The sequence below is a fragment of the Dermacentor andersoni genome, chromosome 3 (genome assembly GCF_023375885.2).
Source record: "Dermacentor andersoni chromosome 3, qqDerAnde1_hic_scaffold, whole genome shotgun sequence".
Taxonomy (NCBI): Eukaryota; Metazoa; Arthropoda; class Arachnida; order Ixodida; family Ixodidae; genus Dermacentor; species Dermacentor andersoni.
Window position 1 is genome coordinate 238,733,062 of NC_092816.1, and position 14,904 is coordinate 238,747,965.

At 47.5% G+C, this 14,904-nt stretch overlaps 1 protein-coding gene across 1 annotated transcript in view; it reads left to right on the forward strand.

The window, feature by feature from the left end:
- LOC126535993 (testis-specific serine/threonine-protein kinase 6-like) overlaps nucleotides 1-14,904 on the forward strand; it is a 204,537-nt gene that overhangs the window by 34,485 nt on the left and 155,148 nt on the right. The gene's annotated exons all lie outside the window — the stretch shown is intronic.

Consider the following 14,904-nt stretch of genomic DNA (forward strand, 5'->3'; position numbering starts at 1 on the left):
GGCACAAGCACTAGGAATAGCAGGGGAGAGTTATTAGTAGAGTTTGCGGAACAGAATAATATGCGGATAATGAATACCTTCTTCCGCAAGCGAGATAGGCGAAAGTGGACGTGGAGAAGCCCGAACGGTGAAACTAGAAATGAAATAGACCTCATACTCTGCGCTAATCCAGGCATCATACAAAATGTGGACGTTCTCAGCAAGGTGCGCTGCAGTGACCATAGGATGGTAAGAACTCGAATTAGCCTAGACCTGAGGAGGGAACGGAATCAACTGGTACATAAGAAGTCGATCAGTGATTTAGCGTTAAGAGGGAAAATAGAGGTATTCCAGATCAAGCTACAGAACAGGTATTCCGCTTTAACTCAGGAAGAGGACCTTAGTGTTGAAGCAATGAACGACAATCTTGTTCGCATCATTAAGGAGTGTGCAATAGAAGTCGGTGGCAACTCCGTTAGACAGGATACCAGTAAGCTATCACAGGAGACGAAAGATCTGATCAAGAAACGCTAATGTATGAAAGCCTCTAACCCTACAGCTAGAATAGAACTGGCAGAACTTTCGAAGTTAATCAACAAGCGTAAGACAGCTGACATAAGGAAGTATAATATGGATAGAATGGAACATGCTCTCAGGAACGGAGGAAGCTTAAAAGCAGTGAAGAAGAAGCTAGAAATTGGCAAGAATGAGATGTATGCGTTAAGAAACAAAGCCGGCATTATCATTACTAATATGGATGAGACTGTTCAAGTGGCTGAGGAGTTCCATAGAGATTTATACAGTACCAGTGGCACCCACCACAATATTGGAGGAGAGAATACTCTAGAGGAATTCCAGATCCCACAGGTAACACCGGAAGAAGTAAAGAAAGCCTTGGGAGCTATGCAAAGGGGGAAGGCAGCGGGGGGGAATCAGGTAACAGCAGATTTGTTGAAGGATGGTGGGCAGATTGTTCAAGAGAAACTGGTCACCCTGTATATGCAATGCCTCATGACTTCGAGCGTACCGGAATCTTGGAAAAACGCTAACATAATCCTAATCCATAAGAAAGGGGACGCCAGAGACTTGAAAAATTATAGACCGATCAGTTTACTGTCCGTTGCCTACAAAGTATTTACTAAGGTAATTGCAAATAGAATCAGGAACACCTTAGACTTCCGTCAACCAAAGGAGCAGGCAGGATTCCGTAAAGGCTACTCAACAATAGACCATATTCACACTATCAATCAGGTGATAGAAAAATGTGCGGATTATAACCAACCTTTATATAAAGCTTTCATTGATTACGAGAAAGCGTTTGATTCAGTTGAAACCTCAGCAGTCATGGAGGCATTGCGGAATCAGGGTGTAGACGAGCCGTATGTAAACATACTGAAAGATATCTATAGCGGCCCCACAGCCACCGTAGTCCTCCATAAAGAAAGCAACAAAATCCCAATAAAGAAAGGCGTCGGGCAGGGAGATACGATCTCTCCGATGCTATTCACAGCGTGTTTACAGGAGGTATTCAGAGACCTGGATTGGGAAGAATTGGGGAGAAGAGTTAATGGAGAATACCTTGGTAACTTGCGATTCGCTGATGATATTTCCTTGCTTAGTAACTCAGGGGACCAACTGCAATGCATGCTCACTGACCTGGAGGGGCAAAGCCGAAGGGTGGGTCTAAAAATTAATCTGCAGAAAACTAAAGTAATGTTTAACAGTCTCGGAAGGGAACAGCAGTTTACAATAGGTAGTGAGGCACTGGAAGTGGTAAGGGAATATATCTACTTAGGACAGGTAGTGACTGCGGATCCGGATCATGAGACTGAAATAATCAGAAGAATAAGAATGAGCTGGGGTGCATTTGGCAGGCATTCTCAGATCATGAACAGCAGGTTGCCATTATCCCTCAAGAGAAAAGTTTATAACAGCTGTGTTTTACCAGTACTCACGTACGGGACAGAAACCTGGAGGCTTACGAAAAGGGTTCTACTTAAATTTAGGGCGACGCAACGAGCTATGGAAAGAAGAATGATAGGTGTAACGTTAAGGGATAAGTAAAGAGCAGATTGGGTGAGGGAACAAACGCGAGTTAATGATATCTTATTTGAAATCAAGAAAAAGAAATGGGCATGGGCAGGACACGTAATGAGGAGGGAAGATAACCGCTGGTCATTAAGAGTTACGGAATGGATTCCAAGGGAAGGAAAGCGTAGCAGAGGGCGGCAGAAAGTTAGGTGGGCGGATGAGATTAAGAAGTTTGCAGGGACAACATGGCCACAATTAGTACATGGCCGGGGTAGTTGGAGAAGTATGGAAGAGGCCTTTGCCATGCAATGGGCATAACCAGGCTGATGATGATGATGATGACCTCAAATGTGCTTCTGTCCATCCTGAAGTGCTCTTTGAATTGTGTGTCCGTGTATCTGGGCACAACGTTGATGACATAATTCTGGATGCCTCGCATCATACGGCTTTCTGTCCTCCTGCAATCTCCAATTAATTTCGGTGGAGACGAAATGCAAAGAGGCCCGTGTGCTTGCGTTGTAGTGCACGGGAAGAAACCCCACGTGGTCAAAATTAATCCGTTGCCCTCCACTACGGCGTGCCTCTTAATCAGAACTGGTTTTGGCACGTAAAGCCTCGGAAAGAAGCAGAAGATCTGCAATGAGTCATCAGCTGGCATACCGTGGAGCAGAAATAAATCCTCTGATAGGGTACCTCTCATAGCAGCACGAACAGCTTGCATCGCATACATAAGCCGCTGCTGCTGCCTCCGTCGCACGCGTAAAGTTCTTCTACCTCTTCGTCGTCTAACAAGAAGTGCAGGAATATGGTCGGTGGGGCCATTTTCGAAAAGCGCGCGAAGTGCGGCAGCGGATGCGGAAGCAACATGACATTTCCGAGACGGCGCGTTCGTGCACCCGAAAGCAGTCGGCGAAAATCACCGTTAAGTTTAGCTCCGAAGGCGTCGCACTCGAGCGCACTCGAGCGTGCTCCTTTGGAGTTCGCAACGCGCTAACTTAACGCGCCCAATGTGTGCATATTTGTATGCGCACACACTCAGCATACAAACATGCTTGTATGTGCCTGCGAGGGAGAGAGTGTGCGTGTGTGTGTGTGTGTGTGTGTGTGTGTGTGTGCGCGTGTGCGTGTGCGTGCGCGCGTACGTGCGTGTGTGTGTGTGTGTGTGTGTGTGTGTGTGTGTGTGTGTGTGTGTGTGTGTGTGTGTGTGTGTGTGTGTGTGTGTGTGTGTGTGTGTGTGTGTGTGTGTGCGTGCGTGCGCGTGTGTGCCTGCGCCTGCCAACGTTTTCCTGCTTACACCTGCGCTCATCATATGTGGGATGTAGAGATTACTTAAACCCATATTTAAATCCATTAGACAAGAATCAATGACACTGCACTTATAGCATTGTGTCTTTCTGAGAGCGCGGAAAATCTGTATCGTGTGGCACATTGCAAATGGGGAGAAGAGTGGTGTGACTGCCTTGCTAATTGGGAGATCGCGAGCGGCTGTACATGGGCGACGCGTGGCCCCAATTCACAGCTGCCGCTACAGACAGACCTCTGCTCATGCAGCACTGTTTCAAAAAAGATGACGCGGGCTACTCTGGCGCCATCTCATAGCCATCCTTGCCGCAAAGCATATCTTAATTTTTTTTCACGCTTTCCCCATATCGGGCAACTGTTCCTCCGCTTTCCCCCTCATGGTCCGGCTGCACTCGCCCTCTGATTTTCTCCTCGTGCTCTCTTCGCTATCACCGTTTTTCATCTACTCGGTTCTGCGTTGGCATTCATATTTCGCTGGGCTCCTTCGCTCAGTTACCAGAGACAATGCCGACGCTCGCCGCAACAACGGGCGCCAAAGAGCTTCGCTTTAATATCGAGAGTGACCGGGCCGGAAGGAATGTGCTCATGAAGCCGTACCATTTATGACAATATCACAAAAGGCTGGACGCTGTTAAGAATGGCCAGCTGCAGTGCAAGTTTTGCCGGCCAGTTGCGACACTGGCCGCAACTTTCCTGGAGCGTCGCCGCCAGCCTCTAGCCACGGCATGGCTAAGTCGACTTTGTGTCGGGAACAATACGCCTGTCCTCCACTCTCCATCGCTTCAGCTAGGATGCGTTTGACGAAGCAGGCTTTGTGCTGAAACTGCCACCGTTACGCTCTATCCTCGTCGCCGTTGTGACTGAATGAGTTCGGTGGGCCAACTATTGTTACCGAACCCACCAACGCGGACCTGATTTGCTATGAGTGGGGGAGTTGCCGCCGGAACGTCGTCAGAGACCTCTTCCCACGCGCCGACCAAGACGCAAGACAACGGCTATCCGGGCGCACTGCGAGGGTCCGCTCTGAGTTCTACTAAATTCGTGTGATGTTGGTTTCGGACCGAGAACCTGTGTGTGTGTGTGTGTGTGTGTGTGTGTGTGTGTGTGTGTGTGTGTGTGCGTGCGCGCGCGCGTGTGTGTGTGTGTGTGTAAACCGTCCCGCGGAGAGGCCGCGTGTTTACGATGACTAGACGAACGTTTCCGCCACCTTGGAATCGGGGAAAGACCGAGTGCTTATAAACGGCTGTTGTGCGGATGCTCGATACACTTTTCTTAAGCCGTCATGCTAGATTCAGACACTCTCTCAAGCAGTCGTGTCAGACTGCCGTACCTTCTCTCGCAGTCATGCTAGACTGATGAACTGCATGTAAATAGTGTAAATAAACCAATATTCCTCGTTCTCGATGAGAAGCAGTCCTTCCCTTCATTAACGTCCTCAGCGTGGATAAGCTCGACGACGGCATAGCCAGCTACCTTCCAATTCATACCGGACTCCAATCTTGACAACTTATTACGAGCGATGTGATTGAGCCCCCAATCCTGACAACTGGCTGATAGTGGTGAGATGGAATTTGCGACGTGGTGCTGTGTCTGCGGTGAGTGCTTGGTTCTTGCTTTGACTCTCTAGGCTTCATTTCGTGGCTAGATTTAGCGAGCAGGAGCAAGGCAGTAAAGCAGCAATCATGGAGTTAAGGACACTGCTGAGAGACGAGTTGTTGATTGTTGGTGAGGAACTGGGCCTAGATGTACGCAAGGAAATGCTAAAATCAGAATTATTGCAGCTAATTTTCGAACAGGCCAGTGAGGAAGAAATTGAAATGGGGTTTGAACTTCTGAAGAAGAGAGAAGACGAACGAGAGAGGAAAGAACAAGAGAGAGAGCAACGCGATAAAGATCGCGAGTTAAGGAAAATGCAACTTGAACTTGAAAGCAAACGTTTGGAGTTGTCTCAAGGAAGTGAAGGGGCTCTGGGACGATTAAGTGAGGCAGAATCATACCGCATGGACAGGCTATTAAAGCCATTTGAGGTCGGGAGCGACATACGCTTGTTCCTAAGCAATATTGAAAGGACTTGCCAGAAGATGAACTTCGGTCCGAGTACATGGCCCCAGCAGTTGCTGTCTACGTTGCCGTGTGAGGCTGCAGAGGTAACCGCCACACTCAATGCGGAAGATGCATATGATTATGCCAAGGTGAAGGCCAGTCTTCTGAAGAAATACCGCCTTTCAGCAGAAGCATTTCGGCAAAGGTTTAGAAGCACAGGCCAGAAAGATAGCGAGGGGTATCCGGAGTTTGCATACGGCTTAAAGGCCAACCTAGCCGAGTGGCTGAAAAGCGCGGAAGCGTACGACAGCAAAGACGTGATCATTGAATGCATGTGTCTAGAGCAGTTTTACAAAACCATCCCCGAAGCTGTGAAACTGTGGGTGCAAGACAGAGGGGATGTAAAGACTGTGGAAAGGGCGGCTGAATTAGCCGAAGAGGACGCAACTCGTAGAAAGTTGAACGCCGAGGACGGAAATTGGGAAGGTTGAAATGGACTGCGGAAACCATTTTCGTTCAAAAAGGGTTCGCAGACTAGACGATCGGAGCCTGTAGACGTGGAGAAAAAGCCCGCAGAAAAGAACGAGGAGAAACTTAACGGGGAAACCGCACAAAATGAACAGAAAAGAAAATTCGAATCTTTTAGGCCAATCCGTTGTTATAAATGCCACAAACTGGGACATATAGCTGTAAACTGCGGGAAGCCTAGCGTAGTTTTTTCCTACGTAGAGGAAAATGACGAGAATATAGAACTTTTAAGCTCCTATCTTCACGACCTGCAAGTTAATGGCAAACCATGCCGAGTGCTAAGAGACAGTGCCGACACAGTGGACATTGTCCATCCCTCTTACGTGACGGTAGATGACTTCACCGGAGAAGTAGCCTGGATCAAACAGGTTGTAGAAGAACACAGCGTGTGTCTGCCCATGGCCAAAGTTAAAATCAGTGGACCATTCAGCGAGCTACAGACTGAGGCTGCAGTTTCCAAATTTTTGTCACTGCAGTACCCTTACATCTTTTCGAATCGTTCGAATCAGTTACTGCGTGACAAATGGCTTAAACTGGAAGAGGGCTTAGTACACGCATTGACGCGAGGCCGAGCTCGTAAAATCGCGTCGCTTTCGGCTGAAAATGCACAGGCTGCTCCAGCGGAAGCAGAAAAGCGGATAACTTCAATACCAGAATACAGCTAGGCTAGAGGGATGAAAAATCAGTCCAGGAGAGCCTGCCAGCTGACCAGCTCAATGAGAGCGTATCACTAGAGTGTCAAAGTTCAAGCCTGCAGGAAGAGCAAGCTGATGCACTCACAAGCGAGACAGGGTCGTTTTTATCACCGGCCTCAAAGAACGTTGATCAGCTCTTACGTGTGGATAGAGAGTCATTGGCAGCCGAGCAAAAGAATGATGAGAGCTTAGCTAAATTACATCACACAGCCAGAGAAGGCGTAGCTAGGCGCAACGTGACGATACATGAGAGAGGAGGATTGTATCGGCACTACAGAGATAGAAAGGGTAGCATTTTAGATGTGTTAGTCGTACCTACTAAGTATAGGGAGGACCTTGTGAGTCTCTGTCGTGGAAATGGGTGGTCCGGCCACCTAGGCTTAAACAAATCAAAGGAAAGATTGCTTATGGAATACTACTGGCCTGGCTGTTTCAAAGACGTAGAAAACTTTGTAAGATCATGCGACGCCTGCCAGCGCTCTGGTAAACCAGGAGAGACACGGAAAGCTCCACTGAAGGTAGTGCCCTTAAAAACAGAGCCTTTCAGACGACTTGTAATAGATACGGTAGGGCCTCTTCCAAAAACAAAATCGGCCTACAGGTACTTCTTTACCTTGCTGTGTCCGGCTACAAAGTTTCCAGAAGCAATCCCTCTGAAAGAGCTCAGCTCCACCGAAGTAGTAGACGCGCCTTTGACAGTGTTTGCATTTGTTGGATTTGCAGCCGAAATTCAGGCGGATCAAGGATAAGTATTCCCGAGCGCACTGACTTCCACATTCTTGCAAAAGTGCGGGGTAAAGTTAATACACAGTTCTGTCTATAACCCTCAGTCAAACAGTTTAGAGAGGTGGCATTCAATGCTTAAGCGAGTTTTGCGTGCGCTCTGTTACGAGCATAAGGAGGACTGGGAGAACTGTCTGGCGGCAACTTTGCTTTGCGAACGGTTCCACATGAAGCGACAGGGTTCTCGCCAGCAGAACTAGTGTATGGGAGGATACTCCGTTCTCCATTGAGAATGTTAAGAGAGATGTGGGAGGAAAAAGGGGAGAGTCCAACAGTGGTTGAATACTTGCTAAATCTGCTGGAACGGCTAAGCGCAACCCAAGAACTAGTCGAAAAGAACATGGGACTAGCTCAAAAGAACGCCAAATTCTATTACGACGAGAACGCGAGGCTTTGTACGTTTAACGCCGGAGACCAGGTAATGATCCTCAAACCTTCAAGAAAGAACAAGCTTGAAGTTCACTGGGACGGACCCGTTAAAGCGTTGCATAAACTTTCATATACTAACTATGCTCTGAAAATGCCCGGTCGCAGGAAAGAGGTGAGGATATATCCCTCCAATTTGATGAAGCCATATATAGAGCGGAGCGGAGTCGTTAACTATACCATCAAAGAGCAGGATGGCACTAGTACCAAGTTTAATGAGTAAAGGGCGAACTCCAACTCTGAAATCGGCCTAGAAGAAGTAGTAAAACATTCGGTAAGCTCGCACGCTCTAAGACCCGAGCAGCTAGATGAGCTAAAAGAGGTGTTAGGCGAATATCTCGACAGATTCAGCGATTGGCCGGGTAGAAGCCAACTAACAACGCATGAAATAGAGCTGACATCAACTGAACCAGTAAGATCAAAGCCTTACAGGGTGTCTCCAAGACAGAGAGAGATTATGGAGGCAGAGATACAGCGCATGCTAGAGTTGGGAGTTATTGAGCCCGCTGAGAGTGACTACAAGTCACCGATAATAGTGATAGAAACCCCAAACAAGGACCCCCGTCCGTGTGTTGACTACAGAAAGTTAAATGCCATCACTAGGGATCAGCTGTACCCGATACCCAACATTGAGGAACGAATTGAAAGAGTTAGCGCTGCTAAATGCATTTCAACTATAGATCTCGTGCGGGGGTACTGGCAAGTTCCCCTTTCAGAAAGTGCCAGCCGCTATGCCGCATTCATCTCACCTGTAGGCACTTTTCGCCCTCTCGCACTCATCTTCGGGCTGAAGAACGCAGCGTTTAGCTTCTCTAAGTTAATGGATATTGTCCTTAAAGACTTAGTTCGCCTTGCCATATCTGGTTGATGTAGCAATTTTGTCGGACAGCTGGAAACAACACGTATCGCACCTCAAACAGGTGTTCTCACGGTTGAGGGAAGCCGGCTTAACGATGAAAGCGGAAAAGTGTAGATTTGGTTGTTCACAGGTTACTTATCTGGGCCATGTTGTCGGCCAGGGCACAAGACGGCCGGCCGAGCTGAAGATAGCTACAATTGGAGAATTTTCTCAGCCGCGCACGAAAACAGACCTTCGTTCATTTTTGGGACTTGTGGGGTACTATCAACGGTACAGTCCGAATTACTCGCAAATGGCAAGTCCATTAACGGAAGCCCTCTGAAAGGGAGCACCGAGTAGCGTACACTGGGATAAGGACAAAGAGAACGCTTTCCAAAGTTTGAAAACGCTATTAGTTTCTCGTCCTGTGCTTCGCGCGCCAGACTACACAAAGGAATTCATAGTTCAATGCGACGCAAGCGACAGATGTATGGGCGTGGTGCTTAGTCAGGTCGGCGACGATAACGAGGAGCATCCTATCCTCTATGCCAGCCGTAAACTAAATGTAAGAGAGGAAGCCTGCAGCGCTTCAGAGAAGGAATGCGCTTTAGTTTGGGCCGCCCAGAAGTTGTCGTGTTACTTTACGAAGCGAAGTTCATCTTCGAGACCGACCACTGTCCTCTGACGTGGCTCAATCAAATGTCACACAAAAATGGCCGCTTGCTCCGATGGAGTCTCACTCTCCAAAAGTACAACTTCTCCGTTAGATATAAGAAGTGAAAGTTGCATAGCAATGCGGATGGTTTGAGCAGACTAATTTGAATTCTGCGTTTGAGGGTCCCGCCTAAATTTCAGGGTTACTAGTGTTAATTTTGTTAAGCTAAGAAGATCCCCTCTCATTTAGCAGGATTCCCTCCATGATTCCTGAATTTGTCGGCACGAAATTGTTTCAGAAATTGGCATAACGAAATGCACCATTTTTGTTTCTGCACTTATGTTTTCTTTGAAGCCTAGCGGGTCTAAAGTCAGAGCCAAGGTACGTCATCTCGGCGCAGAGCCGTGTTGCGGGGTTCGTTTTTCAGTTGCCTCTCCTTGTTGGATGTTTTGGGGTGGTGACATCATTACACAAGTGGTCGCTACAAGCCAAAGCATCACCCCCTGGCCACCAGCCGTTCTGTTCCGGCCAACGGTTATTTGCGCTAGACAGTCGAGATTTTCCGGGCCATGGAGCCGCTGTTAAGAACGGCCAGCTGCAGTGCAAGATTTGCCGGCCTGTTGTGACAGTGGCCGCAACTTTCCTGGAGCGCGGCCGCCAACCTCTAGCCACGGCGTGGCTAAGTCGACTTTGTGTCGGGAACAATACGCGCGTCCTCCACTCTCCGTCGTTTCAGCTAGGATGGGTTTGACGAAGCAGGCTTTGTGCTGAAAGCGCCACCGTTAGGCTCTAGTCTCGTCGCCGTTGTGACTGAATGAGTTCGGCGGGCCAACTATTGTTACCGAACCCACCAACGCGGACCTGATCTGCTATGAGTGGAGGAGTTCCGCGGGAACGTCGTCGGAGACCTCTTCCCACGCGCCGACCAAAACGCAAGACAATGGCTACCCGTGCGCACTGCGAGGGTCCGCTCCGAGTTCTACGAAATTCGTGTGATGTCGGTTTCGGACCCAGAACCTGTGTGCGTGTGTGTGCGTGTGTGTGTGCAAACCGTCCCGCCGAGAGGCGGCGTGTTTACGATGGCTGGACGAACGTTTCCGCCACCTTGGAATCGGGGGAGGGCCGAGTGTTTATAAACGGCTGTTGTGCGGATGCTCGATACACTTTTCTTAAGCCGTCATGTTAGATTCAGACACTCTCTCAAGCAGTCTTGTTAGACTGCCGTACTTTCTCTCGCAGTCATGCTAGACTGATGAACTGCATGTAAATAGTGTAAATAAACCAATATTCCTCGTTCTCGATGAGAAGCAGTCCTTCCCTTCATTAACGTCCTCAGCGTGGATAAGTTGGGCGACGGCATGCGCCAGCTACCTTCTAATTCATGCCGAACTCCAATCTTGACACCTGATTACGAGCGATGGGATTGAGCCCCCAATCCTAACAGCGCTCGTTATCGACGCTATCGACGATCTTTTTTCGCGTCAGTTACACTTTCAGAGAGCGTTTAATTGCAAAATACATGCTCTTAGCTCTTGCAGGAGCATGTTAATAAATATTTATTCGCTCAGCTACGCAGTCTCGAGGACGGGCTCCAAACTATCCATTTGCGGTTGCCACCCAAAATCAATTATATAAATTTAATTACCTAGCTTCGTTAATCACGCACACAACTGCTCAAAGTGCTGTGTATGCAGAGGTTGCGATCTGAACACTTTTTTGCAAGACTTACATTGCTTTATTTCTTAAAATTTTGCGTCGCTAAAGATCATGGTGCAATACGCTTCTAATAATGTAGGTGCGTATTCTTAGACAGGTTTTGTTAACGCAATTCCACTTCATGAATTTATAATGGATGTGCCTAATCACGCACCTCTGCCTGTAGAACGAACTCTCCTAATTAAACCAGAAACACCTCAGCGCTACGGTACTTCACAAAAAGTGTGCCAGCAGATTGTCTGCGCTCCCGATGAGATATTTGAGCGCTGGTGCATCAAGCTTGGTTTGCTGGCGTCATCAGAAATGAAAAGAGTGCATACCTAGTGGCCCAAGCGAGCACTTGGGCCGTTAGGACTGTGTAAGAGGCCAAACGGACGGACGGATGGACGGACGGACGTCCGTCCGTCCGTCCGTCGGCTTAGTGAACAGTCGGCTTAGTGAAACAGGACGGACGGACGGACGGACGGACGGACAGATAGATAGATAGATAGATAGATAGATAGATAGATAGATAGATAGATAGATAGATAGATAGATAGATAGATAGATAGATAGATAGATAGATAGATAGATAGATAGATAGATAGATAGATAGATAGATAGATAGATAGATAGATAGCCACGGCATGGGGGAAACTGTTGGGGTAGATATACAGGCTCAAAACAGCGTAACTATCAGCAAATCATAATATTCATATTAACAGCTGCGTGTGGTAAAACGTTGGATAATATTTTTTCAGTAGTTCATAACATATGCTTTAGAAGGAAGATACCGAAATTTTGGGATGACCGCTTTGCGGCAAATAGATTGGTTGTCCGAGCTTAATTATTTTAATGAATAATCGGGCTTTACGGAGCTAATTCGTAATACGATTATAAGGCATGTCGTAGAGGGGGCTCTCGAATAATTTGACCACATGGGGTTTCTCTCAAATGTCCCACAATCCACTGTGCGCGAACGCTCTTGCATTTCGCCCCCATCGAAATGCGGCCCCGCAGCAGGGATTCGATCCCGCACCCTGGGGCTCAGCCGCGCCAACAAGTTCATTGCGCCAACATAGCAGTTAATGTCTAAGGTTCAAACCGAAAGAAGAAACTACAGGGATATTGGGACAACACTGACGTACTACGTACAGCCGCGTCAAATAGAGGCTCCGGCGCTTTGCTCGTGAGCGAAGAAGCAGCAAGATGGCTCTGCTATATTTACAAACGAAATATTGGTTTGTTAACTACCAGTAAGAACAGCGTTCCGCTCTTAAATTTTTGGTATGTCGGTGCCACAGTGCAGTATTACAGGCCCCTCCGACCCTGTTTTGGCTAATATTTGAGGCAACTACATTGTATTTAAATGTGTATGCAAAACTCTACATACACAACCAGACAACCAGTCCGCCAGGCGTCACGTAAGGCGAATCACTATAAAGAATATAATGTATAAAACATAAGAAACTCAAAGGGACAAACGTTGGCGATGGTGAGTTTCGTACCTACGACCCCACGCCACTACGCCACCAGGCCGATTACTAAGGTACTGCCATTTTAACTAACCAAGCATCAAATAACGTAGTACGCCCTAGCCTCCGCCCCCCCCCCCCTCGACTGTATGACTGACTATGCCACAATCGCACGCATCACGAGCTGGCTTTTAGAGACGCCTGACGCGTGCGTGACGTTAAGGTGGCCAGAATTTTGAAGTGTGAATACGTCTGTCAGGATGCGTGATCGCGCCTCAGTGGCGCTGTCTTCGGAGGCGATGGGTGACTGCAGAACAGGGAATTAAGGTTTTATTTATCCTACATACGTAATGAAAAGATGGCGAAACAGAAGGTCCCTCTACTGATGTATGCGGACGACATACTTCTACTAGCGGACAATAAAAGTTAGTTACAGACACTTGCGAATACCTGCGGCAACGCAGCGACAAATCAAGGCCTTGAGTTTAGCATAGAAAAATGGCAAATTGTTATCTTTCATGAAGACACAATTAATTACGTGTTGACAATTCAACAGCAACCCATACCTATAGTCAAGCAATACATACATCACTACGTATACATAAACTGAGGACAGACTTACTCAAGCACCGACAAAGTTAACATGAAAATAAAGGGTTAACAGAATGCAGCAATAATGAAATATATAACAAGTTGGAGGCCACAATAGGTACGAGTTGTTGCAGGGAATCTGGAAAGGAATAATTTTACCAGCCATAAAATTCGCAAATTCTATTTGGTGCTTAAAATTATAGATCTTGTCGGGCTTGGAAGTTAGCGAAAGATCGGTAGGTCGGTTCGCTTCGTGATCCCACGGTTAATCCACAAATGAGGCAGCACAAGGGCACATGGGATCAGCCTCGCATGAAGTAAAAGAAGCGCAGAGCAAAATTAGTTTTGAAGAAAGAATCAGAAACATATATAAAAAGAAATGCGTGGCTAAATTGCAAAGGTATCTGCACTCAAAAAGCCTAAACACAGAATGGAGGAAGAGGTCAAGAAAGTTGGCAACCAAAACAGGGTAATTCAAAGTGTGAATAGACAGCCAGGAGTCATCAGAAACAAAGTGAGAGAAACAGAGAAAGTGAATTGGATAAAAATATTGGAAACAAAAAATACCATGGAGAAATACAAAAATGGTAAGAAGCAGATTAGAATGGAAAATATTGTTACGGGTGAGATGGCATTATTTACAAGGTGATCGAGGGGGCGTAGAGAAGACAACACAGGCATGTAGATATTTCTTGTTCGGCAACGCCACGTGACGTAACAACTTACTCCGGCTTAGGCGAAGCTCGCCGAGCGAGTTAGGAAACTACATGATTTGCGGTGGTTGATTCCGGAAGCCTATGATGGTAGCGCTTCAGGCGGGTGACATGAATCACTTGTGTCTTTGGTGAGCGGCGATTATTGGAGATGAGTTTTTCTGCGACGTAGTTTACGTCACTTAATCGGTTGAGTATCGCGAATGGTCCGCTATGCGTTGAGATAAACTTGCGATGCAAGACTTTCTACGGTAGAGGTGTCCACAGTAAAACGTAATCGCCTGGAACGAAAGTGACAGGTTTATGCAGGGCGTTATAGCGCGCCTTGGTTGAAACTTGTGAAGAGAATGTTCTGAGGCGAGCAAGCCTACGCGGTTCTTCGGCACGAAACGATGTCTGTTCAATGTATACGTCTTCGTTCAGTGTGAATGGCAAAATTATGTCCAAGAACGTTTGCGGACTGCGAGTGTGTACAACAGATAAAGAGGCGCATACACGGTTACTTCGTGCTTGGCTGTATTGTATGCGTACTTGATGAAGGGCAGCACGTCATCCCAATTCTTGTGATTAGCTGAGACGTACAGTGACAACATATTGGTAAGCGTCCGATTCGTGCGTTCGGTGAAGCCATTTGTTTGTGGGTGGTATGGCATTGAATAGTGATAAGTAGAACCGCAAAGGCGCAGAAGATCTTCCATGACGTCGGCGGTGAATTGCCATCCATGGTCACTTATAACAACACGTGGAGCGCCGTGGCGCAGGATGACAGAATGAAGCAGAAAGCCCGACACAATAATCCAGCGGCGACCGGTAGAGCTCTTAGGAAAGCGGCCGAGCAATTCTGCACTAACGTTTTCAAATGGAAATGTAGGTGGTTTTACTGCTTGCAAAAAACCGGCAGGAGGGCTTCTTATGACATCGGCAACTTAGGAAGCTGGCAATGTTCTCTCTTGTACTCTTCCATAGCTTCAGCCAGTAAAAGCACGTAGTCACGTAGTCGTTGAAGCGTGCGAGCAAAGCCGGGATCACCCTACATGATGCCATTACGCATGTCGCGAAGAATCGCAGTACGCAGGCGTTCGGGAACGACGAGGAGCAACAAAGCGCCGTCAGCAGAGTAATTCTTTTTGTAGAGCAGGCCGTCACACAG